Source organism: Drosophila suzukii, chromosome 3, assembly GCF_043229965.1.
Source record: "Drosophila suzukii chromosome 3, CBGP_Dsuzu_IsoJpt1.0, whole genome shotgun sequence".
In the NCBI taxonomy this organism is placed as follows: Eukaryota; Metazoa; Arthropoda; class Insecta; order Diptera; family Drosophilidae; genus Drosophila; species Drosophila suzukii.
The window spans coordinates 58,390,891-58,417,308 of record NC_092082.1 but is presented as its reverse complement, the minus strand read 5'-3'; the positions used below and the strand labels follow the sequence as shown (position 1 = coordinate 58,417,308).

At 46.2% G+C, this 26,418-nt stretch overlaps 2 long non-coding RNA genes across 5 annotated transcripts in view; one reads left to right on the top strand and one right to left on the bottom strand.

Moving 5' to 3' along the window:
• The window catches only part of LOC118879682 (uncharacterized), a 32,487-nt gene extending 12,593 nt beyond the window's left edge, over nt 1-19,894 (bottom strand). The window contains exons 1-3 of one of the 2 annotated variants that reach the window (XR_011604088.1): nt 19,626-19,894; nt 19,180-19,560; nt 18,909-19,067 (exon numbers count right to left, since the gene is read on the bottom strand). This is a non-coding gene — a long non-coding RNA (uncharacterized lncRNA). Of the gene's footprint in view, nt 1-18,908; nt 19,561-19,625 lie in introns of both variants that reach the window. The other variant, XR_010655241.2, reaches the window with a different exon arrangement.
• A 2,453-nt stretch (nt 19,895-22,347) lies between these two features.
• LOC136117678 (uncharacterized) lies at nt 22,348-24,593 on the top strand. 3 transcript variants are annotated; one of them, XR_011604090.1, is made up of 3 exons: nt 22,387-23,459; nt 23,531-23,750; nt 23,816-24,593. It is a non-coding gene; the product is annotated as an uncharacterized lncRNA (long non-coding RNA). The 3 variants fall into 3 exon arrangements; XR_010655242.2 differs by having other exon boundaries at nt 22,565-23,750; nt 23,816-24,196; nt 24,309-24,593; XR_011604089.1 differs by having other exon boundaries at nt 22,348-23,750.
• The last annotated feature ends 1,825 nt before the right edge of the window (nt 24,594-26,418 follow it).

The window sequence follows — 26,418 nt, the reverse complement described above, 5'->3', positions numbered from 1 at the left end:
CCCACTGAAAGCGGACAGCAGGCAGTATACGGCATTTACAGTGCCGGGGAAAGGTTTGTTCCAATGGAAAGTAATGCCATTCGGACTTCATTCGGCGTCTGCGACCTTTCAACGGGTGCTGGACCGGGTGATCGGCCCAGAAATGTCGCCGCACGCATTTGCTTACCAGGACGACATCATAGTGATCGGGCGCTCGCTGGAAGAACATAAGGCCAACCTAAAGGAAGTATTCCGACGACTAAAGGAGGCAAATCTGAGATTAAACCCGGAGAAGTGTCAATTTTTCAAGAAAGAGCTGTTATATCTCGGTCATCGAGTGACTAGCGAAGGAATAGGCACGGATCCGGAAAAGGTAGCAGCCATCGCCGAACTAGAACCACCATCGACAGTAAGAGAGCTCCGACAGTACCTGGGCGTAGCATCATGGTACCGCCGGTTTGTACCTGACTTCGCAAAAATAGTCAAACCTCTCAACGATCTGCTACGCAAGGGCAATAAATGGGTGTGGACACAGGAACATCAGACGGCGTTCGAAGAGGTGAAGGCAAGACTCGTCGCAGACCCCGTACTGGCATGCCCGGACTTCGACAAACCATTCATCTTGCAAACTGACGCAAGCGACTACGGCATCGGGGCAATCTTGACCCAGGAAACTGAACGAGGCGAAAAGGTAATCTCTTACTCAAGCCGAGCACTCAACGGCGCTGAGAAGAATTACTCAACAACCGAGAAGGAGTGCTTGGCAATCGTCTGGGCAATCCGAAAGCTCAAGCCGTATCTGGAAGGTTACCACTTTAAAGTAGTAACCGACCACATGGCACTGAAGTGGCTCAACAGCATAGAGAGCCCTTCAGGGAGGATCGCCAGATGGGCCCTGGAGTTGCAGCAGTACGACTTCGAAATAGCGTACAGGAAAGGGCAACTCAACGTGGTGGCAGACGCTTTGTCAAGGCAGCCACTGCCGGAAACGCTTCGAGGGATCAAGGAGACGTCGGCGGCGGAAGCTTCTGCAGCATGCAGCTGGATTCTGGAAATGCGCGAAAAGATAAGGACCCAGCCGCAAAAGTATCCAGACTACGTGATGGAGGGTAACACCCTTTACAGGAATATACCTCATAGATCGGGCAGCGAAGATGTTGCAACATGAAAGATGTGCGTCCCGAAAGCTCTACGGGAAACGGTGCTGAAGGAGAACCACGACTCACCGGCGGCTGGCCATGTAGGAAGCCGAAAGACAATAGCACGTCTGGCAGCCCGGTACTACTGGCCAGGAATGCACAGAGACGCCCGAGCCCACGTGCGAGCATGCGAGACATGCATGAGGTTCAAGCCGAATCAGATGCAAATGGCTGGGAAAATGCTTACGCAGGTGCCAGAGGAACCATGGGCTACGGTATGTGCGGACTTCGTCGGACCCCTGCCGCGTTCGAAGCACGGCAACCAAATGCTGCTGGTATTGATAGACAGGTTCTCCAAGTGGACTGAGTTGGTGCCGCTGCGAAGCGCGACGGCCGAATCCCTAAAGAAAGCTTTCAAAGAACGCATAATCGCGAGGTATGGGGTCTCCAAAATAGTCATAACGGACAACGGAGTCCAGTTTACCAGCAAAACCTTCAAGAGTTTCCTGGCCGAAATGGGAGCCAGGCAACAGTTCACAGCTCCATACACCCCACAGGAGAACCCGACTGAGAGAGCCAATAGGACGGTGAAAACAATGATTGCGCAGTTCGCAGGGCAGAACCAAAGAGACTGGGACGAAAAATGGCCAGAAATCATGCTGGCAGTAAACACGAGCGTTTCAGAATCCACAGGTTACACACCGTCGTTCATTACCCAAGGCAGAGAACCAAGACTACCGAGCGCCCTATACGACAGAGAAACCGTAGGGACCGGACGACCGACAGAGACCCCGGAAGAGAATGCTAACAAACTCAGGGAAATCTTCGAGATTGTAAGGCGGAACCTGGAGAAAGCATCCCAGGACCAGGCTAGGCATTATAACCTAAGGAGGAGGCAATGGACGCCAAAGGTGGGTGACGTCGTGTGGGCCAAGGAACACCATTTATCAAAAGCGGCCGAGGGATTCGCAGCAAAATTGGCCCCAAGACACGACGGACCTTACCAAGTCATAGGGTCACCAGTAATCTGCAAAATAAGACACATAAACACAAAGAAAGAGCGGACCATCCACGTAAGCGAGCTGAAACAGCAACAAACGGAAAACACAGGCGAGCGGCTATAGCAAGCAGACACAACAGATGCAAAACAACATTAAAAGTCCAAGGATACCTACAAGGATGACCAAAGGATACTACGAAAGGATCCCAAGGATACCTCCAAGGATGGCCAAAGGATACTACGAAGGGTGTCCAAGGATACCTCCAAGGATGACCAAAGGACACTACGAAAGGATCCCAAGGATACCTCCAAGGATGCCCAAAGAATACTACGAAGGGTGTCCAAGGATACCTCCAAGGATGCCCAAAGGATACTACGAAGGGTGTCCAAGGATACCTCCAAGGATGACCAAAGGACACTACGAAAGGATCCCAAGGATACCTCCAAGGATGCCCAAAGGATACTACGAAAGGAGTCCAAGGATACCCCCAAGGATGCCCAAAGGGTATTACGAAAGGATTCCAAGGATACCTCCAAGGATGCCCAAAGGATCCTACGAAAGGAGTCAAAGGATACGTCCAAGGATTCCCAAAGGGTACTACGGAAAGAGTCCAAGGATACCTGCAAGGATTCCCAAAGGATACTACGAACAAATTCCAAGGATACCTCCAAGGATACTACAGGGCACCTACAAAGGCGCGATGAAACACATAAAGGACATCAGGAGAACGTTAAGAACACAAAGGGAGCGAACCAGAGCGTCTAAGGTCTCGATTGGGACTGATCGGAGGAAAAGAAAAAACACGCATCAAAAGTCTGCCGAAGGAAGGGGGAAGACGGCACAGAGCAGAGAGCTGTACCGTAGATCTGGGTAGTAAGAAGGAGAGGCCGATGGAAATAGCGGGATTGAGCAAAGAGGAAGGCTCGGAACCGAGGTGTCGTTAAAGGGAGCCCAGGCTCCAGCTGCACAATCAAAATCAACGAGCAATCATGAGCACACGTGTGACAAGAAGCGAAGCGCGCAGGATGATGGCTGCCCACCAGCCGTCCGGAGGATCTAGCCCGGGGCAAGGATGGTCGGCAGCCCGGCCTACCCGAACCTCGCGGCGGATCTCCGGGCGGGGCGTCCCCGATCCGGTAATCAGCTCCGACAGCGACGTCGAGTTGGTGGAGGACCCACGGGTGGAGCAACGGCGATGGCGGCTTCGCAAAGCGTTCAACCGGGCCGACGGACGCATCCCGACTGGCGCGGCGCAGGTGGAGTGGGCCAGTGAAGAGCCGCCCCAGGACCAGCCGGCTCCCGTTAGCCATGCCGAGGCTGTGGGAGTTCCGGCGCAAGTGCGAGGCGCGAAGGCGAGACGAGGAGCGGCGGTTGAAGGAGATGGAGGAGACGCCGGAGTGGCAGGCCCAACTACGGATAGCCGAGGAGGAGGAGACGCAGCTGTGGGAAAACCCGGGGTACCCACCTACGCCGAGGTATGCGCCCGAACCCTGCACCACGCCGCAAGAAGTGGCAGACGATTGGGCGCCCTCGCCTCCGCGGTGGCTGCCCGAAATCCCGCCCACACCGCGGTACGAGGGGTCACCACGGTGGACGCCAGCGCGACCGCCCACGCCGAGGCACGAGCAGCAGCCACCGCAGCAGCAGCCACCGCAGCAGCAGCCACCGCAGCAGCAGCAGCCACCGCAGCAGCAGCCACCACCGCAGCAGCCACCACCGCAGCAGCAGCCACCGCAGCAGCAGCCACCGCAGCAGCAGCAGCCACCGCAGCAGCAGCCACCACAGCAGCAGCCACCACCGCAGCAGCAGCCACCGCAGCAGCAGCCACCACCGCAGCAGCAGCCACCACAGCAGCAGCAGCCACCGCAGCAGCAACACATCCGGACAGACATACCGGCGGCCCACGTGAGCCACAGCACCCGGACGTTCGTGGCCGAAGGGGTAAGGTGGCGACAGCAGACGGTTGTCTGGACCTGGCCGGAGGGACCCGCGGAGGAGACGGCAGCGACGGAAGAACCCCGGATCTGGGAAGAATGTGGTCCCCGGGTGAGCCTGCTGGACCCCAGGACCCGTGGCAGACCGGAGCAGTGGGCACCACCGACGCCGAGCACCGGACCAACGATGCCAAGGACAGGACCATCGACGCCAACGCCTACCGGGAGCGCAGTAACCGCGGAGCCTCTGGAGCGAGGACCCTGGGTGTGGCCTGAGCCCGTGGAAAACGGCCGTCCTCCGCTCAAGCGGCAGCACTCGGCGCCCGAAGTGTCCGAGGTGGTGGCCCGGCCGAAGTTGTCGCGGACGGTGTCGGCGCCGGAGGGCCAGCGATGGCGAGAAATCGCGGAGCCGGAGTGGCCCGAAGGGATCGCGGAGGCACCGGTGGTACAGGAGGCTCGCATCCTGGGCGGCAGGCGCAGCGTGCGCGTATGGAGAGAGGGGCGCGCGTTCCGCGTCCGGTTGGGGCTGGCGGGCATGAGAGTGTTCGAGGAGCAGAAATAAAAGTTAAATGAAACGAAAAACAGAGTTTAAAAAAAAAAACCGGCATAGAACGGGAAACGCGGCTGAAACAGGGGCCAGAAGTAAGGGGCATACATGGCAGCTTCAGCGTCCTGAAATCAATATTGGGTTAATACAGGAAGCAGCCAAGCGACACCAAAATTCTTACCTGCAGCGAAGCAAATGCGAAGTCCTCTCCGCACCAGCTTTCGAGTGTTGCCAGCGTAAAGCCAGGCTCAGCCGGCCGAGGGCGATTGAAGGGCGAGAGAGAGAGACGAGAGGCGAGAGAGGTCGTGTGGAGAGAGAAAGGATGAAATAGAAAGGAGTGAGGAAATGCGAAAACTTACCTAGAAAGTTGCAAAATCACCATGAGCCAGGGAAGGGGGCGCCTCGATAGGCGATCGATTGGCACTAGATGAAAGTGCGATCGAGTTGAATAACTCCCCACAAATAGAAACAGCAGCAGATGGCCGGTTGCTTGCCAGATACGCGGCGAATTCGCGTACTAACGGCGCGGCGAGGAGAGCGAGAGAGTTCGGAGACCAACGAAGGAGAGCGAGAGAGTTTGGAGACCAATGAAGGAGAGCGAGAGAGTTTGGAGACCAAGGATGGAGATTGAGAGAGAGTGGAGACTTCGCGGGCAAGGCAAGAGTGCCGTGTGCAAAAGCGTGTAACGGAACTCCACCGGACTTTGGACTCTCCCGTGAACTTTGGACCGGGAGAGGAAGTGCCACATCTCGGCGGTGGAGCGGCACACAGGCGTGCCACAAGCATCACGGGAATCAGCGGGATGGCAGCAGTGGGCGGAGCATCGATTGGAAGCGGTACGGGAACGACAAGTGGGTCATCCAGGAGGCACGGACTTTGGACCCAGAGTGGAGAGATTCAGCGGGCCGTGCGCAAAAGGGAAATAACGGTTCCCGGAGGCCCTATATAAGGCCGCAGAGCGCTGGCAGCTGGATCAGTCGATCACAAGGAGTCAAACCGTCAAGATCACTCAGATACCAAAGTGAACAATCAAACAACCAGATAATCTACAAGGGAGCAGCAACAAGTCGAGTCGCCAGAGAAGCAGCGCCGTGGGAGCCTACAAGGAGCGAGATTGCTACGTCGAGACGTTCGGGATTGGGATACCAGGAATCTCCGAATTGAGACGCAGGTAGCTGAGATCCAGAGGGCATCACACGGCTAGGTCAAGGCGGTCGATTAACCCTGTCCACAAAGTCCTGGCGTTACGCCTGGAAAGAGTATAACAAGCCAGAAGGGAGAGCGGTCGATCGGTAAGGTCTCGAGTGGAATTGTCCAGGAGAGCCCTACGGATTTGACTTGCGAGGTCCCGGAGCGGCGTGCCCGAACCACGAGTATAACAAGCCAGAAGGGAGAGCGGTCGATCGGTACGGTCTCGAGTGGAATTATCCAGGAGAGCCCTACGGATTCGACTTGCGAGGTCCGAGCGGCGTGCCCGAACCCCGAGTACCAAAAGCCACACGGAAACGTCCCGGACAAAAGGCAAAAGGGTGAGGCTAGGGTGGAACGTTCGTTTACACTAGGCGTGGAAGCGAAGTAAGGCGCGAGGCAGCTTCCTGGCGTTCCGCCTTGACTGTCCGCGCGGGCTGAGCAGAAACCCAGTGGGACCATCCGGGACAGAGCAAGGGACAGGCGGCGGTGTGTCGAAAGGAGCGATCCTGTAGAGCGCAGCTTCTGTTCACCCTAGTCTGAGAACGGTGACGCTTCCCTAAGCCCGTACGGCCGATACCCCTCGCGATTCCGAGTCGTTACCAGCAGTCACCAAGTCAAGCGTGACAAGTGAGCAGCGAGCGAGCGTCTTCAGGGAGCTGCGAGGATCTTCAGGGAGCGGCGAGGATCTTCAGGGAGCTGCGAGTATCTTCAGGGAGCTACAGGACTGGAGCACCGAGTCGTCAAGGCGAGAGGTCGTCGAGTCAATCAGGGCCGTCGGAAGCACCGAGGGTCACAAGCAACGAGTCAAGGCCAACCAAGCGACTAAGACACTTGTAATAATATACCCGCAATAAAACCCAATACGAACCCGTGAATTCTATGCTTTCTCACTGAGCTACTGGGCGATGTGCCGCCGAAGTGGCACATTTATTCCCGACGGAAGTCACTTCCGCGATCCGAATGCGATATCGCCGAAGTCACTTCTGGAAGTGTCGCCGAAGTCACTCTTAGAAGTGCCGCCGAAGTGGCACATTTCTTCCCGACGGGAGTCACTTCCGCGATCCGATTGCGATATCGCCGACGTAACTTCTAAAAGTGTCACCGTAGTCACTTCTGGAAGTTACTCCGAGGTGACTTTACATTTGCTTGTAGAAGACATCTAGAAGAGTCTTTCCCAATTGGAAAAACTTGAATAAAAACATATTTCAGGGGTTGTTTGTTGTTAAGCACCAATATCGGGAAGCTGCTAGAAAATTTTCAGAACGACAAAGAAAGTAAGCAGATGCGCAGCTTACTGGAGAACTTCGCCGATGTTTTCTCGACAGGATTGGAAGGCATAGGAAAGACAAGCGTGGTCAAAGCAGACATCATCGTCGAAAGCAATCAGGTAGTAGCACAAGCCCCATACCGAGTATCCGAGCCAAGGAAAGAAATCGTAAGCAGCATGGTCGACGAGCTGCTAAAGCAGGACATCATCACGTTGTCCACATCAGAGTACGCCAGCCCGGTGGTGCTCATCAAGAAGCCGAATGGTAGCGATCGAATGTGCGTCGATTACCGCCGCCTAAACAAGCTGATCAAGAAGGAGAATTTTCCAGTGCCGAACATCGAAGAACGTCTGCAGCAGGCGAAAAGATTTAAGTACTTCTCATCCCTAGACCTCAACAGTGGATACTATCAGATAGAGATAGCCCCAGAGAGCCGAAAGTTTACTGCATTCATCACCACAGATGGATTATTCGAATTTAAGCGACTTCCGTTCGGATTGAAGAACGCGGTTTTCAATAGTCTCATGGCAGAGTTACAAAAGAGAGTGCAGAAAGCGACATGATACACTACATGGACGACATCCTAATTGGCAGTCAAACATATGATGAGATGTACGAGAAGCTTGAGAGGATCCTAAATGTTTTAAAGGAGTGCGGATTAACGCTAAACCTGGACAAATGTGAGTTATATAAGCAGTCAATAACATTCCTTGGTCACCAGATACACGCAGAAGGAATCAGTCCTGGAGAAATTAAGACGAACGCCATCAGAATGTTCCCGAAACCAGCCAATGTTACCGATGTGAGAAAGTTTTTGGGTCTCACTGGTTATTTCCGCAAATTCGTTGCTGGATATGCCACCATTTCAGCGCCATTAAGAATCCTATTGCGCAAGGATCAGCCGTTTTCGTGGAAAGCGCCACAAGAAGAAGCCTTCGACGAATTAAAAAAATGTCTAATGTCAAATCCAGTTGTCACCAGCTATCGTCTAGACGCAGAACATACCGATGCCAGCGCCGTTGGTTTAGCCGGAGTTTTGCTACAACGTGAGGAGGACCAGCTGAAACCAATCGCTTATTATAGCCGAGCTACTTCTAAGCCAGAGAAAAATTACCACAGCTACGAACTTGAGGCTCTAGCCGTCGTGGAATCGCTGGAGCGATTCAAATACTACATTTATGGCAAAAAGATAAAGGTTATCACCGACTGCAATGCCCTAAAGACGTCGATGGAGAAACGAGAACTGATACCCCGGATTGCAAGATGGTGGTTACGCATTCAAGAATTCGACATAGACATCGTTCACAGAGCAGGAACACAGATGAAACACGTAGACGCACTCAGTCGAGCTCCGTTCGAAGACGCTCGAGAGATGGATACCCCAAGTCTGAAAATAGCAAAAACGATAATCGACGAAGAGGATTGGCTATTTTCTATACAGCTACAGGACGAGAAAGTACAGAAAATTGTCTCCGACATGAAATTGGAAAAGAAATCTGAGACCGACGAGTATGTGATCGAGCAAGATCGCTTGTTTCGAAAACATGGTAACAATTTGCTATGGGTTGTGCCGAGGCAGTTGAGATTCCACATTTTACATGAATGTCATATAAGCACGGATTACATATAAGCACGGATAAGACTATGGCACGAATTCTAAACTTATTTTGGTTTCCCCGAATGCGAAACTATGTCAAAAGCAACATAAAATCCTGTGTGGGCTGTGCGTTTTATAAAACACCAGGTCGACGTCAGGAAGGTCAGTACCACTACGATGACATCAAGCCGATTCCCTTTTCCACGATACACATGGACCACCTGGGGCCATTTCCAAAGAGTTCCAAGAGAAACGAGCATATTTTGGTAATAGTCGATGCATTCACCAAATTCACCATTGTACGAGCGGTGAAAAGTACAGCCACTAAACACGTCCTTGATGTCCTGCAAGATGTAACCAGCTACCTGGGAATGCCAGATCGAATTGTAACAGATCGTGGTACAGCATTTACATCAAAAGATTTCGAGAAGTACTGCAAGTCAAACAATGTGAAGCACATTTTAAATGCTGTAAGAACACCCAGAGCCAATGGTCACGCAGAGCGCACAAATCGCATCATTTTGTCAATGTTGTTACCTTCCATTGACATCGATAAGCGTTGGGATGACAATATCCGATCAATCCAGTGGAGCATTAATACCATGGTAAATAGTACTACTAAATGCTCTCCCTTTCAGCTCCTGTATGCGTATGAACCTCGAGATATCCTAAAGAACGCGATAACCAACATTATTCAAAGCCAAGACCAAAAGATGCTAACCGATGCGGAATTGGATCAACTTAGAGCAGATGCTACGAGAACTGTCAACGATCACCGAGCTGCCGCCAAGAAACGCTACGATGCCAAACATGCGAAGCCAACTGTTTACAGCCTTGGAGACCTTGTGCTGGTCGAGAATGAGCCATTCAGCACGGGCACATCAGGCAAATTGGAGCCGCACTACAAAGGACCTTTTATAATCACCAAGGTCCTGCCGAACGACAGATATCTTGTAGAAGATATCCCTCACGCACAACGAAAGCAGAGACACTACAAGTCGGTGTATTCGTCCGACAAGATGAAGCGCTGGTGTGAGCTGCCACCGGAGGAGCCCGATGAAGATGACGACTTTGAAGATGATCCACCCCATGAATCCTGCGAGGACGCAGAGATTTGTCAGGAGAGGCCGAATGTGAACAGCGCCTAATATAGTATATACCAAACCTTCGATATTACCGTAGAATAAGTCCCTTTTTATAATGTTATTAGACTCTGAAAATGTAAGGTAGTCGAGACAGAGATAGACTCCAGAGCAGAACGTGCGCAGAACACTTATAGTTATAATTTCTATATGTAACCTTATATCCAACACAACTATCCTAAATAAAACATACACCACTCGAAAAGCTACCCTTCTCACATGGCTGCCGCTATAATTGCATTAAATATTACATGTAATAGTAACCTATAGTCAAATTTTACTTTTTTTTATGACAGAGATTATAAGACAAAGAAAGAGAGAGAACCTCCGAATACCTGCTTTTTTTTGTTGCACGATCGTTTTTGTAGGCAGTCTTCTACGCTGCGCCGACTTCTCTGCTGACGTCAACAGCGGCACAGCGTTTTAGCCACAAAAAAAAGCAAAAAAGCGTTTTGCCTTAAGCCATGTCACCGTGTCCCTACTGCAGAACTAAAGGGTAATTATTTGTTTACGTTACGTTACGTTTATATTTGTGAATATACAAGGTGAGTTCCAAAGCAAACAGGACTTTTTTAATCTAGCGCCCTCTAGTTTCGCCATCTATATGTCAAATGATGCGTTAGAATCTGCTATCGTTTATCGACTTCCAGTAAAAATTTCATGACATTTCATCTATTGGAAGTGAGGTTATTGCGTTTTAAGGGTCAATATGTTTTTGTCATCGGTGCGAAAATGAGCTTCGAACAAAGAGCCAACATTAAATGATGTTTTAAAATTGGTAAAACTTTTACCGAAACGTTTCAATTAATGAAACAAGCTTATGGCGATGATTGCCTATCCCGTAGCAGAGTGCACGAGTGGTTTCAACGTTTTCAAAGTGGTCGTGAGGACACAAATGACGATGAACATGTGGGCCAACCAAAATCCGTGATCACCGAAAATTCCATCGAAACTGTGCATGAATTCATAAAAAATCAGCCGAAATCATCATTAAAATTCATGGAAATAGAACTGAACATCTCCAAAACATCGATTTATCGCATTTTGACCGCACATTTGGGCCTACAAAAGGTGTGTGCACGGTTTGTTCCGCACAAATTGACTGACGTCCAAAAATTGCTAAGAATTCAACATTCGAAGGACATCATTAAAGAGGCAAAAAAAGACCCGAACTTCCTTAACAAGATTGTGACTGGTGACGAAACGTGGTGTTTTCAATATGATCCCGAAACGAAACGCCAGAGCGCTGAATGGAAGGCGCCGGACAAGCCGAATCCCAAAAAAGCGCGCCAGGAGAAGTCAAAAGTGAAGACAATGCTGATTTGTTTTTATGATTCCAAGGGTATTGTCCACAAAGAATTTGTTCCACCCGGCCAAAACGTTAATGCGGTAATATATCTTGGAGTTTGAAACGTTTGGTGCGCCGTACTTGACGTGTTCGGACCGAATATCGCGAAGATGGAAGTTGGCGTTTGTTGCACGATAATGCGCCGTCTCATCGATCGACGCTTGTGTCCGACTATTTGACCAAAAATCACATTTTAACCATCAACCACTCCCCATATGCACCTGCTACTGCACCGTGCGACTTCTACCTTTTCGGAAAAATGCATTTGCCGATGAAAGGAAAGCGTAAAGGCCATTCAAAAGTCTTGCACCGGCATACTGGCGAACATACCGGGCAACGAGCTAAAACACTCGTTCGACATGCTTTTGGACCGTGAATAAAATAAATTGATTTTGCGAAAAAACTATTTGTTCTGTCTTTTTTTTAAAAGTCCTGTTTACTTTGGAACTCACCTTGTATGTATAAATTAAATACAGATATTACAACTCATTGCCGATTTCGTTTTCTGAAGAAAAATGTGCTGCAATATAAATCAAAGATAATTATTTTACTTACGCCGTAAATAAGGAAGGGCTTTTATAAGGTTGAATTCCTGGAAAAGGTCCTCCAATTTTTGGTCGTCTTCATTGTCACCCATTAAACACATCGCACAGTTCGACGCCGCTTATTTCGATAACTTCGCTCTCATTTTTTGCTACGTCTTCCTCGTCAACAACAGCAAAACCGAGATTGATTTTAGGTCGGAATACTTAAATCGACATCGCTTCCGTCATGAAACGGAGAACAAAAAGGTGAGAAGACATATAACTAAAACCGAGAAAAACCGATCACAGTGCCGAACTTAAGTGCTGGCACACTTAGTATCTTGAACTTTAAGTGCGCTATATTTAAAATTTTAATAAAATGTAACAAAATTATTTTGGATAATGGGAATATTTAACAATCAAATTAATTTTGTTTCATTGAACTATCTCTTAAAACTAAATTTTAAAAATTAAAAAACCAAAGTATGAGCACATATAAGTTAGCAACAGCAATATTTCCGCATATTTTTCTCCGAAAATATTGCATCATTGTCAAGCACAAAGTTGCAGCCCAAGTTCAATAACATAAACACGAGCATCCGGTCAGCCGCAACTAAGTACGGAATACGAATTCTGCAGACCCTGCAGATTCTGCAACCAAGCAATTTTGTCAACGCTACCAACGCCGCTGCAGCGCCGCTGCCGCCGAAGCCAACGTCGCTGCCCCAACCCACAGCTTTAAATAGGGATCGCTATATAGAGTAGGGCAGTTCCGATTTGTATCTCGAATAAATAAGACATCTTAATCCAATTTTTGAAGTTTTAATTATTTGGAAATTAACTTATAGCTGCACAAAAGTTTTTGCACATTTGTGGTTTTAATAACTATTTCGTTAAAGCAACCGATTTGGTTGCTTTTTTTGTCAAATCCGCATTTTACCTATATTTTAAGTGGTATCATAAAATCGATTTAATACCTTAACTTACATTAAAAATGGTATTATATAAAAATAAATACCTTTATCTCTGCGAAAAATAATAATGTATTTTCAGAATCAGGTTCAGTTGTATCCTAACATTTTTGAATGGGTGCCCTGAAGACGTTTTAATCGTTGGGAGCCTTTTATGGCGTTCTAAAGGGCTTTAACCATGCAAAAATGCATGGCTCATAGGTCCGCACAAAGCTTTGAGTGGCCAGGGAGGCGAAAGGATCACATAACAGGATAGTGACAGATCTACTCAGATCTACTCAGCACTGATCTAAGTTTAGGGTAGGGAGGTCTTTGGCAAGGATATTTACCCAGAAGCCTTCCGATAGGCCATGTCAAGTGCTAAGTACAAGTTTTTTGCAATTAGAAAAAAAACAATTTATTTGTTTGTATAACTTACCGAACCTTTAGCCACTTGACATTATTATTATGTCTTATGAGTAGATAAAAAGGACCCAGAAGCCGTTTGGGATACTTAGATACCGTTTTTCGACCCATAAATGGTTATATTCTTGACCTTTATAATCAATTGGTTTGTCCTAGTTGCAAAAAACTTGTACTTAGCACGTGAAGGAAGGCTACTGGGTAAATATCCTTGCCAAAGACCTTTTTACCCAAAACTTAGATCAGTGCTGAGTAGATCTGAGGGCTGTCATTATCCCATTATGGGATCCTTTCGCCTCATGGCCACTCAAAGCTTTGTATCGTCCTATGAGCCATGCATTTTTGCATGGTTAGAGTCCCTAGAACCCCATAAAAGGCTCCCAACAACAAAAACAGGTTCATGGGCTCCCATTCACAAATATTAGTATACAACTGACCCTGATCCTGAAAAAAATTATTATTTTTCGCAGAGATAAAGGTATTTATTTTTTTATTTTTATATATAACCATTTTTAATGTAATTTAAGGTACTAAATCGATTTTATGATACTAATTTAGCATTACACCACTTAAGATATAGAGAGAAAGCGGATTTGGCAAAAAAAAAGCAACCAAATCGGTTAAGTTTTAACGAAATAGTTATTAAAAACACAAGTGTGCCAAGACTTTTGTGCAGCTATTTCTGCTCATACTTTTGTTTTTATTCCCGTTACTCGTAGAGTAAAAGGGTATACTAGATTCGTCGGAAAGTATGTAACAGGCAGAAGAAAGCGTTTGCGACCCCATAAAGTATATGTTTGTGCCTAACCGAAGTAGACACTTCCGGGTCACACCGCGGGACAAGGGGGTAATGAGCACTTGTCGCTGGCACGGGGATGCTATGATGGCAGGACGATCGCGTCGCGGCAATGGTAACGATGGTTACTACGATGCCGGACCATGCTAGAGCTGCGCTGAGGGTGAGCTGACGTGGTTAGCTGTTAGTTGAGATAGTGTATTACGAGCCCTATTCCCAGATGTAGGAAGTAGAACCGCGGAGTTAAGAGGTGTGTTGATAACTGATTTATTCTTCATTTGGTACATGTTTATATACTACTTGGAACCCGGAAGTTTAGTGTAATGATTAGTGAAGTAGGCTATATTCTAAAGTAGGTCAGGGAATTATGATTATGGTAGCAGTTTGCGTAGTTGACTTTGCGTAGTTGGCTGACACTGCAAAATGTGCTGACTGCATTGGGGGGTCAGTGTGCCGTTGAGTCGGTGAGACGGTGAGTTAGTGAGACATATAATATGCTGACCAGCCATTCTCATATGCAGTGGGTGCTACTGAGTGCCTGGTACTGTTCCCAAATTGGCTTCTGCTTGATTTGTTGGGTGTGGTCATGTTGAGTACCTTTGGGTACGAACATTCTCCCCCCCATTGATGGGTACCCTCAATTAAGTCGTGATGTCGGTCAGCCCTTGACCGAATTGTATAGGAAGCACCTAACAAATCATTGACCAAGGTGGATCTTTCCTTCAACTGCGGTTCCTGTTTGTGATTCAGGTCCTTCACATCTTCTTGATGCTGCTTAACACTCCCCTTTGCGATAAAATTGACATTATCGTGGGGACTGAAATTGTGCTCTCGTAGATCTTGATCATTTGGCACGTCTATGGTATGTGGACATTCTGCAACAAAACTAAGATATTTCTTGGTTAGGTTTAGAAATGTTGAACCAAAGTCAGCCTTCTTGTAGGTTTTAAATTGATGAGAAGTCGGTTCTATATTCATCGGATTTTTATCTTTTGTTGGCTCATAAGCAGCGTTCGGTCCTGCAAAATCACCTCTGCCTTCTACCAGAATAGGGTTGATTTCCGTATCAGATGAGGTTTCCTTATTGAGATAACCTGTGATTACATAACCAAGCCTAGTGCCTTGTGCCAAAGGTTTATTAGGTCCTAGTTCAAGAAGTTCACCGGTTATAACACGAGAATACACCTCAGACCCTAGGGTTAGGTCAATGGGTCCAGGTTGCCGAAAGTCCGGATCTGCTAACGGCAGTCCCTCGGGAATATTAAGATCGGTTGTAATCGGTACTGACGGTTGGTCTGTAATGACTGTGGGAATAATAAATACCTCTAATAGTTTTTCAAACCCTGATGTACATGATGAGAGCTTTAGTGTTGATCTAATTGCTGTAGATATCTTTCCTCCGATTCCAGATATTTCAATCGGTGACCTTTCCTTAAGAGATAGCAGATCTGCCATTCTCCTTGAGATAAGATTCACCTGTGATCCACCATCTATTACAGCGCGACATGTTTGTAATTGACCGTTTGGCCCTTGTAATGAGACCTTGGCAGTCGCGAGCAGAGTATATCCTCCTACGTTGTCGTAGCCTGCAATGGTTACTGCGCCGGCCACTGGATTGCTAGTCGGTCCTTTGTGTAACAGTGAATGATGCCGTTGCTGGCAGACTCGACAATTGGTCGGTGATCCACAGTTTTCAACCATATGAGCTGTAGACAAACAATTTGTGCATGCTCCTATTTGAATAATGGCTTGGCGCCGTGTTTTGGGGTCCATTTCCTGGAAACGGCTACATGCTCTAAGATTATGTGGTCCTAGGTGACAAATCTTACAGCTCTCTTCGTTGTAAACTGACTGATGGCGTAGTGTTGCTGTAGGTTGAGCGCTTATCGTCTCCAGCATGCAAGCGCGCCGTTCAATAAACGTTAGTACACTCCTTAACGTTGGAATTTCCGTTGGTGCATCCGCTGAATTTTCTAGAGCAGCTAGAGACTGCTGGTCTAGTTTTCTTCTGATAAGAAAACACAAGATTGGATCCCAGGATTTTGTGCTGATATCGAGGTTTTGAAGAGTACTCATTGAGTTTTTTATAGTGTCATGTAAGGCCCTTAGTTGGCGCGAGGAACCGTCTATAGGCGTATGGTCAATAATTTTTGCTATGGCGGCGAATACTAGTATTTTGCCGTTCTGGTACCTGGCCTTCAACCGCAACCAGGTGTCGTCATAGCCACCCTGTGAGAAGGCTGTGTCTGTCAAGACGTTCCTCGCTTCACCACGAAGCGAACTCTGTAGAATATGTAGTTTTTGACTGGCCGAATATGGTTTGTTATGTACCAATTCCACAAAGAGATCATGGAACCGTGGCCAGTCTAGATACTCGCCGTTGAACTCCGGAATGCTAATTGGCGGAAGTGCCAAGTTTAGGCTCATTGGCGCGTCGTTTTCTCGTAGCAGGTTCATTTCGTATTCCTCGTATAATGTGTGGAATTGGGCTAGCTCTGCTTCTGCCAGAGCTGCGGCCCCTGGTGTGCTATCCAATTCGTCGTGGGCTTGCCTCAGTAACGCCCAATGGAGATCCAGGTGCCTTTGTAAGGCTGGGGTGACAGTTGGGGCGTTCGAGGCTAATGTTAATGATGACTCCAATTCGTTGCATCTTCTCTGCAACTGTCGGATCACCGTGTCAATTGCGGAATCTCCTTTGACTTGATCTTTTGTTGTGAGCTTGATGTTGGCCGAAGTTCGTCTGGGGGCCTTCGGAAGCCCGCTTCCAGTCGGCATGTTGTCCAGAAAGATATTCTGATATTTTTCGACCAGCTCTTTAAGTGCTACTAGTCGTGAAGAGTACTCACTTCCAGTGGGTAGTGCCGCTTGCTGGACTTCTTCATCTAGGTCGCAAAACTGCCGCCAGAGATCGTTTAACTGATTTAGCTTACCAGAATAATAGCCGTCTCGGTGGCGTCGGTCGGCAGAATCCTTGCCATAATTCTTAATGAGCTGTTGGATTTTCCCTTGCAGCTCGTTTTGGGTGTCTAGTAATCGATTGTGTAAATCGATTCTTGTGTGACTTGTTTCCTCAATGAATGAAGTAGACATATTGTGTGTCTTGGAAACAAAGAATCTTGTGAAGCTGGATGCAGCTGAGTATCCTGTGAAGCTGGATGAAGCTGAAGTTCCTGTGACGCTGGAAGAAGAAGCGTATCCTGTGAAGCTGGATGAAGCTGAAGTTCCTGTGACGCTGGAAGAAGAAGCGAATCCTGTGAAGCTGGATGAAGCTGAAGTTCCTGTGACGCTGGAAGACGAAGCGTATCCTGTGAAGCTGGATGGAGCTGAAGTTCCTGTGACGCTGGAAGACGATGCGTATCCTGTGAAGCTGGATTAAGCTGAAGTTCCTGTGACGCTGGAAGACGAAGCGTATCCTGTGAAGCTGGATTAAGCTGAAGTTCCTGTGACGCTGAAAGAAGAAGCGTATCCTGTGAAGCTGGATTAAGCTGAAGTTCCTGTGACGCTGGAAGAGGAAGCGTATCCTGTGAAGCTGGATAAAGCTGTGAGTCCTTTAGTGGGAAGGGGGTTGCTTGAGTGTGATCCTTTGTTGTTAAAGGATCACGTCGGGGTCACCAATGTTTGTGCCTAACCGAAGTAGACACTTCCGGGTCACACCGCGGGACAAGGGGGTAATGAGCACTTGTCGCTGGCACGGGGATGCTATGATGGCAGGACGATCGCGTCGCGGCAATGGTAACGATGGTTACTACGATGCCGGACCATGCTAGAGCTGCGCTGAGGGTGAGCTAACGTGGTTAGCTGTTAGTTGAGATAGTGTATTACGAGCCCTATTCCCAGATGTAGGAAGTAGAACCGCGGAGTTAAGAGGTGTGTTAATAACTGATTTATTCTTCATTTGGTACATGTTTATATACTACTTGGAACCCGGAAGTTTAGTGTAATGATTAGTGAAGTAGGCTATATTCTAAAGTAGGTCAGGGAATTATGATTATGGTAGCAGTTTGCGTAGTTGACTTTGCGTAGTTGGCTGACACTGCAAAATGTGCTGACTGCATTGGGGGGTCAGTGTGCCGTTGAGTCGGTGAGACGGTGAGTTAGTGAGACATATAATATGCTGATCAGTCATTCTCATATGCAGTGGGTGCTACTGAGCGCGTGGTACTGTTCCCAACTTGGCTACTGCTTGATTTGTTGGGTGTGGTCATGTTGAGTACCTTTGGGTACGAACAGTATATATAGGTGGCGCATTTTAATCTCGCTTTGCTGCTTGCATATCTCCATTTTCCTTTGGTCCCTTGTAGCGCTCAACTCGAATCCTACCGATTCTCAAGTCACCACTCGGTATGCTAGTCGTAGAAGTCGTGCACTTCTAGCGATGCTCTGCGCTATGCTCGTCGGACTGGCGTGGTTTCTTTCTACTTCCGCTATACCACAACATAAAACAAGAAAATAAGTGCACTATCTGAAACTATTAAGATGTACCTAAATTGTTGTAATCGGCTGTACCCACTGCTTAGTTACGCCAACAGGAACAGATCTCCAATCGATCAAGGGTTAGGGAGACTTGGACGTTGTTTGCCCCCTATTCTTTACCCACCCTTCCATGGTAACCTTGACATCTACTAGATTACCCCCTATCTGACATCAGATCATATTCTAATAGCCCTCAAACATAATGTAGCTCCGGTGACGATCCATTTAAAAAAAAAATAAAATTTACACGATCATTTCTTGGCGTTATACAAAGAATTCATAGTTTCCATTTCTTTCATAAGTTTACGCGCGGTACGATCTAATAAACCCTTCAAAGGTCGTTTTAGATAATCTAAGCACAGGCTGGTGCCGTTTACTTATTGGCTATACTCCAAGATTTATATCCCTCATAAATTATATACATATATATATATATGGCAAATCATTGCAAATTCAAAAGCGGTACGTAATTCAAGTTAACTAGGTAAATTCTTATTTACATATTTACGCCAGAGGTGATAGCTATCGCGGGATTCGCATCGACAATAATTAAGGCTCAAACATTTTCATACAACATTCATTAAGGGTTTACTCACGATCGGTACTTTATAGGAAAATCCATCGAAGCGTTCGTTGGGTCCAATGAAGCTCTCGTTGATTCCTTGAGGGTGGATTAGAACATGATGTATATGTATATGTGTGATGTTTACAACATTAACTTTGATGCACTTCCCGTTTACATAAGAAGCTTTTACCTAATGGACGTATTTAAAACTATCGTTAGAAATGTCGTACAAGTACACTTATGCAAAAACTACTCAAATACAGCGAAAAGAAAAAGGAAAACTAAGAACTACGCAAGGTTACCGCCGCTGAGCATACAGCAGCCGAATCGCATCTGGCAACGCCGTGCGGCCGATGTCTCCTGTTACTTAGGCCTCATGCTCTAGTCTCTGATGTGTAGGTCTTGGGTAGGTCTGCGTTGCTTAATTGCTCATGAAGGCGCCTTCGCTGCCGGTACGTAAGCCGAGATGCGGGCGCTGGATGGGTGATCCGACTTCCATGGTCAAGTCGAAGAAAATTCCCTTCTGACTGTTTATGAATACGCTCGCAGAAAATTGACGGCAACCGACCAGGGTCCTAAAAGCCACCCCCCGCTCTGCAATCGTTCGACGATATCAGCGCCAGCATACACTGAGTGGCAGGGACTTAGCGCCTGTTAAGAGATCGATTGCGGGGGGGTGGGTTCTGAAACAAAACCACTTCCGATATTATATGACCGGTCCTCGAGAAAAATTTTGACTGATATTCACCTCAGACTATGGTTTTGCACTATTCACTTTAGCTATTACTGTACAGGTTGCACCTTGTCGCACTTCTGTACCGTTGTCGGTCAGTTTTCACGTGGACTTGTTTCGAATTATATCTTGACTGTGGGTTTTGGCGCACGTCTGCTAACCTTAGCGGGAGAAACTCAAGTGCTCGAGCTGTGCACAGAAGTTGGCCTACGTGGCTGACTACGCTTCCAGGAATCTAAGTAGGGAGCGCAAAGACGGAAATTAACGGCGATATGGCGTGATATTTTCCGTCGTCTCGTCGCTCACACTGATTTTCGCCAGATGTTCAGTCGCCGCGGCGCAGATCGTGCGAGCGAGATGGCAGACGTACAGTGCAGAGGGGTGGTCCAGCAAATTCGGGAATTATGCCGCTATTTACGTTGTTATACATGCGAGCGATGAACGACTTACAGCCAAAACTTTAACCCTTATGCGTGCGTGCATTGTACCCTACACCCTTTAGCTGAGTAACGGGTATCTGATAGTCGAGGTACTCGACTATAGCGTTCTTCCTTGTTTAATTTTAAAAATTTAGTTTACAGAGATAATTCAATGAAGCAAGACTGATTTGATTCCCATTATTTTATATATTATTCCCATTATCCAAAATAATTTTGTTGAAGTTTATAACACATTTATAAAGGTAAAAAAGCGCACTTAAAGTTCAAGATACCAAGTGTGCCAACACTTAATTTCGGCACTATGTTTTTCCGCTCTCATTTTTTCACACACTCGTTACTGCAAGTACAGTCATACATGTGTGAACAGCGCCTAATATAGTATATACCAAACCTTCGATATTACCGTAGAATAAGTCCCTTTTTATAATGTTACCAGACTCTGAAAATGTAAGGTAGTCGAGACAGAGATAGACTCCAGAGCAGAACGTGCCCAGAACACTTATAGTTATAATTTCTATATGTAACCTTATATCCAACACAACTATCCTAAATAAAACCTACACCACTCGAAAAGCTACCCTTCTCAGTTCAGAAGTGGGATCAGTGTGGTTGGATATGTGTGAAGCGGAGGAGTTGTGCCAAGAACTCTAAGAAAGCAGCAAGAATCGTCGGCGTGGAAAGTTTGCAATGGGATGTGTTCCCAGGTCTATGTGACAGCTTAAATTGCAAATTACGGATGTGTTCCAGTTCTACGTGGCAGGCGGATTCAAGGAAAGCAGATCGGGAATCTTAGTGAACCCGTGGAGTCAAGCACATCAGTTAGATCAGGATTCTTAGTGAGCCTGTGGCCGCAGAAGTCTCAAGAGAAGCCAAAGCACATACACACAAAGCGGTTGTGAGTATTGGTGAATTTTTCAAGTCGATGCAAGTCAGAATTTTCTAGAAGCCGGAGCACATACATGCATACAAGGAGTTTGTGTGTATTGGTCAAGGGAGAAAGCAGATGCAGAACTTTGTGAGGTACATATAGTTGTCTCGCTCGCAAAGAGAACTGCCAGCCTAGTCGCTAAAACAACATTAAAATGCCGAAGATAGCAGATCTTAAAGGCGACGTGTTAAGATTCCTGCTGAGATCTAGAAACGTGTCAGTTTCGGGCACCAGAGCCGAATTGGTTCAAAGACTAATACAGTTTGAACAATCGGAGGACGTAGAACTGCCAGCAGCAGTCGGTATCAACATGCAGCAAGAAGAAGCGATGTCAGCACAGTCAGCGGCAATTTCACAATTGCAAAACGAGATGAAGGAACTAAAGGACATGTTCGCTCAATTAGTTACCGTTCAAATGGGAAACGCAGCACCAGCACATGCAGGAAATCAGCAACAGCACCAAATAATCGATTTGGATATCAACGAGGTCAACAACGAGAGCATTCCTGTACAGGCTACTAGCAACGTGAGGCAAGCTTCAGTCAAGGAAATTGCCAACACCTTGCCAGAATTTGATCCCAACGACGACAACGCCATTTCAGTCAATCAGTTTATCGATCGTGTCAACAAAGTGGTTGATGCCTAAGAGTGGGACGAGAAGTTCCTGTTACTCGCCATTTATTCAAAGCTTAAAGGTCCAGCCAAGATGTGGCTTGATTCATCACCCATTCTACACACTACGTGGAAAAACTTCGCCGAAGCTATAAAGGACGAGTTTGGCGATAATCCAGACGAAGCAGAAGTGCATTTCAACATGGCCAATGCAACCAGGCGACCAAAGGAGACGGTAAAGGAGTACTGTTTCAGGATGTCAGCCCTTGGGGTGCGCTACAAGCTCAGCGAGGCAGCGATCATCAGATATGTACGCGCAGGTCTACAGCAATTGCAGCAATTCATTTCGCCACAATGAAACAGCTTCGTGATGCAGCCGAATCGTATTTCGTTAATCGATGTCGGCCAAATACGAGCAAGAAAGAGTATTCACCGAAAGCCAGCAACTTCGAGCAGAAACCAGACAGCGATGTTAAACCACCAAGGACAAAGGAATCCGTTATATGCTATAACTGCGGAGAAAAAGGACACTTTGCCAATTCGTGTCCAAAGGAGAAGAAAAAGTCACGCTGTACCAAATGCAACAAGTTCCACGAGCCAAATGGAAGTTGCCAAGCCACCAATGTCATGCGTTTAGGAGCCGCAAATCAGGATAAACTTTTCACGAGGAAAATCTGCGTACACTCGCACGATTACAGCGCCTTCATCGACACAGGTAGTCAAGCCAGTCTCATCCGACAATCAGTTGCCGAGCAAATTAACGCCAAGCGCCACATATGCTCTATGAAGATTAGAGGCATTTGCGGAGGTTCGTATCCTCACAGAAGCGATGACTGTGGATATGGATATCGATGGGAAGACGATTACAGCGAAAGTGTATATAGCAGACAACGATCTATTGCAGGAGGACTTTCTGTTGGGACAGGACGTCATCATCTCCGCTCATCTTGAGCTCAACTTTGAGTCAAAGGTTCTAAAATCAAAATCCCACGGCGGGAACTTTTTCGCCCTTAACTTTCTACCGCATACACTGCCATATATGGCTTCTCACTTGCAATAATTTTTTTTTTGAAAAATGGTATATAGGCTAAACCTCTTCCTATCAATTATTTTTCTTGCACTATTTTCCGTTCGAATTATATATTCGGAACTTCTTTCTTTTGTCCTATCATAAGTTTTAATCAGTTTGGTGCTAGCCGCCACTTAAGCAGATGAACGAAAGTGAATTTTGCTGTATTCGAAATTTAGTTTGATCTACTAAAAAATACCTCTATCGCTAAAAAGTGATTTTATTCTATTAGAATATAAAGTTTTCTGTCATAAAAAAAAGTAAAATTTGACTATAGGTTACTATTACATGTAATATTTAATGCAATTATAGCGGCAGCCATGTATGACTGTACTTGCAGAAACGAGTGTGTGAAAAAATGAGAACGGAAAAACATAGTGCCGAAATTAAGTGTTGGCACACTTGGTATCTTGAACTTTAAGTGCGCTTTTCTACCTTTATAAATGTGTTATAAACTTCAACAAAATTATTTTGGATAATGGGAATACTTAACAATCAAATCAGTCTTGCTTCATTGAATTATCTCTTAAAACTAAATTTTTAAAATTAAACAAGGAAGAACGCTATAGTCGAGTACCTCGACTATCAGATACCCGTTACTCAGCTAAAGGGTGTAGGGTACAATGCACGCACGCATAAGGGTTAAAGTTTTGGCTGTAAGTCGTTCATCGCTCGCATGTATAACAACGTAAATAGCGGCATAATTCCCGAATTTGCTGGACCACCCCTCTGCACTGTACGTCTGCCATCTCGCTCGCACGATCTGCGCCGCGGCGACTGAACATCTGGCGAAAATCAGTGTGAGCGACGAGACGACGGAAAATATCACGCCATAACGCCGTTAATTTCCGTCTTTGCGCTCCCTACTTAGATTCCTGGAAGCGTAGTCAGCCACGTAGGCCAACTTCTGTGCACAGCTCGAGCACTTGAGTTTCTCCCGCTAAGGTTAGCAGACGTGCGCCAAAACCCACAGTCAAGATATAATTCGAAACAAGTCCACGTGAAAACTGACCGACAACGGTACAGAAGTGCGACAAGGTGCAACCTGTACAGTAATAGCTAAAGTGAATAGTGCAAAACCATAGTCTGAGGTGAATATCAGTCAAAATTTTTCTCGAGGACCGGTCATATAATATCGGAAGTGGTTTTGTTTCAGAACCCACCCCCCCGCAATCGATCTCTTAACAGGCGCTAAGTCCCTGCCACTCAGTGTATGCTGGCGCTGATATCGTCGAACGATTGCAGAGCGGGGGGTGGCTTTTAGGACCCTGGTCGGTTGCCGTCAATTTTCTGCGAGCGTATTCATAAACAGTCAGAAGGGAATTTTCTTCGACTTGACCATGGAAGTCGGATCACCCATCCAGCGCCCGCATCTCGGCTTACGTACCGGCAGCGAAGGCGCCTTCATGAGCAATTAAGCAACGCAGACCTACCCAAGACCTACACATCAGAGACTAGAGCATGAGGCCTAAGTAACAGGAGACATCGGCCGCACGGCGTTGCCAGATGCGATTCGGCTGCTGTATGCTCAGCGGCGGTAACCTTGCGTAGTTCTTAGTTTTCCTTTTTCTATTCGCTGTATTTGAGTAGTTTTTGCATAAGTGTACTTGTACGACATTTCTAACGATAGTTTTAAATACGTCCATTAGGTAAAAGCTTCTTATGTAAACGGGAAGTGCATCAAAGTTAATGTTGTAAACATCACACATATACATATACATCATGTTCTAATCCACCCTCAAGGAATCAACGAGAGCTTCATTGGACCCAACGAACGCTTCGATGGATTTTCCTATAAAGTACCGATCGTGAGTAAACCCTTAATGAATGTTGTATGAAAATGTTTGAGCCTTAATTATTGTCGATGCGAATCCCGCGATAGCTATCACCTCTGGCGTAAATATGTAAATAAGAATTTACCTAGTTAACTTGAATTACGTACCGCTTTTGAATTTGCAATGATTTGCCATATATATATATATGTATATAATTTATGAGGGATATAAATCTTGGAGTATAGCCAATAAGTAAACGGCACCAGCCTGTGCTTAGATTATCTAAAACGACCTTTGAAGGGTTTATTAGATCGTACCGCGCGTAAACTTATGAAAGAAATGGAAACTATGAATTCTTTGTATAACGCCAAGAAATGATCGTGTAAATTTTATTTTTTTTTTAAATGGATCGTCACCGGAGCTACATGATGTTTGAGGGCTATTAGAATATGATCTGATGTCAAATAAGGGGTAATCTAGTAGATGTCAAGGTTACCATGGAAGGGTGGGTAAAGAATAGGGGGCAAACAACGTCCAAGTCTCCCTAACCCTTGATCGATTGGAGATCTGTTCCTGTTGGCGTAACTAAGCAGTGGGTACAGCCGATTACAATTTAGGTACATCTTAATAGTTTCAGATAGTGCACTTATTTTCTTGTTTTATGTTGTGGTATAGTGGAAGTAGAAAGAACCCACGCCAGTCCGACGAGCATAGCGCAGAGCATCGCTAGAAGTGCACGACCTCTACGACTAGCATACCGAGTGGTGACTTGAGAATCGGTAGGATTCGAGTTGAACGCCACTCTCTATATCTTAAGTGGTGTAATGCTAAATTAGTATCATAAAATCGATTTAGTACCTTAAATTACATTAAAAATGGTTATATATAAAAATAAAAAAATAAATACCCTTATCTCTGCGAAAAATAATAATTTTTTTCAAGATCAGGGTCAGTTGTATACAAATATTTGTGAATGGGAGCCCATGAACCTGTTTTTGTTGTTGGGAGCCTTTTATGGGGTTCTAGGGACTCTAACCATGCAAAAATGCATGGCTCATAGGACGATACAAAGCTTTGAGTGGCCATGAGGCGAAAGGATCCCATAATGGGATAATGACAGCCCTCAGATCTACTCAGCACTGATCTAAGTTTTGGGTAAAAAGGTCTTTGGCAAGGATATTTACCCAGTAGCCTTCCTTCACGTGCTAAGTACAAGTTTTTTGCAACTAGGACAAACCAATTGATTATAAAGGTCAAGAATATAACCATTTATGGGTCGAAAAACGGTATCTAAGTATCCCAAACGGCTTCTGGGTCCTTTTTATCTACTCATAAGACATAATAATAATGTCAAGTGGCTAAAGGTTCGGTAAGTTATACAAACAAATAAATTGTTTTTTTTCTAATTGCAAAAAACTTGTACTTAGCACTTGACATGGCCTATCGGAAGGCTTCTGGGTAAATATCCTTGCCAAAGACCTCCCTCCCCTAAACTTAGATCAGTGCTGAGTAGATCTGAGTAGATCTGTCACTATCCTGTTATGTGATCCTTTCGCCTCCCTGGCCACTCAAAGCTTTGTGCGGACCTATGAGCCATGCATTTTTGCATGGTTAAAGCCCTTTAGAACGCCATAAAAGGCTCCCAACGATTAAAACGTCTTCAGGGCACCCATTCAAAAATGTTAGGATACAACTGAACCTGATTCTGAAAATACATTATTATTTTTCGCAGAGATAAAGGTATTTATTTTTATATAATACCATTTTTAATGTAAGTTAAGGTATTAAATCGATTTTATGATACCACTTAAAATATAGGTAAAATGCGGATTTGACAAAAAAAGCAACCAAATCGGTTGCTTTAACGAAATAGTTATTAAAAACACAAATGTGCAAAAACTTTTGTGCAGCTATAAGTTAATTTCCAAATAATTAAAACTTCAAAAATTGGATTAAGATGTCTTATTTATTCGAGATACAAATC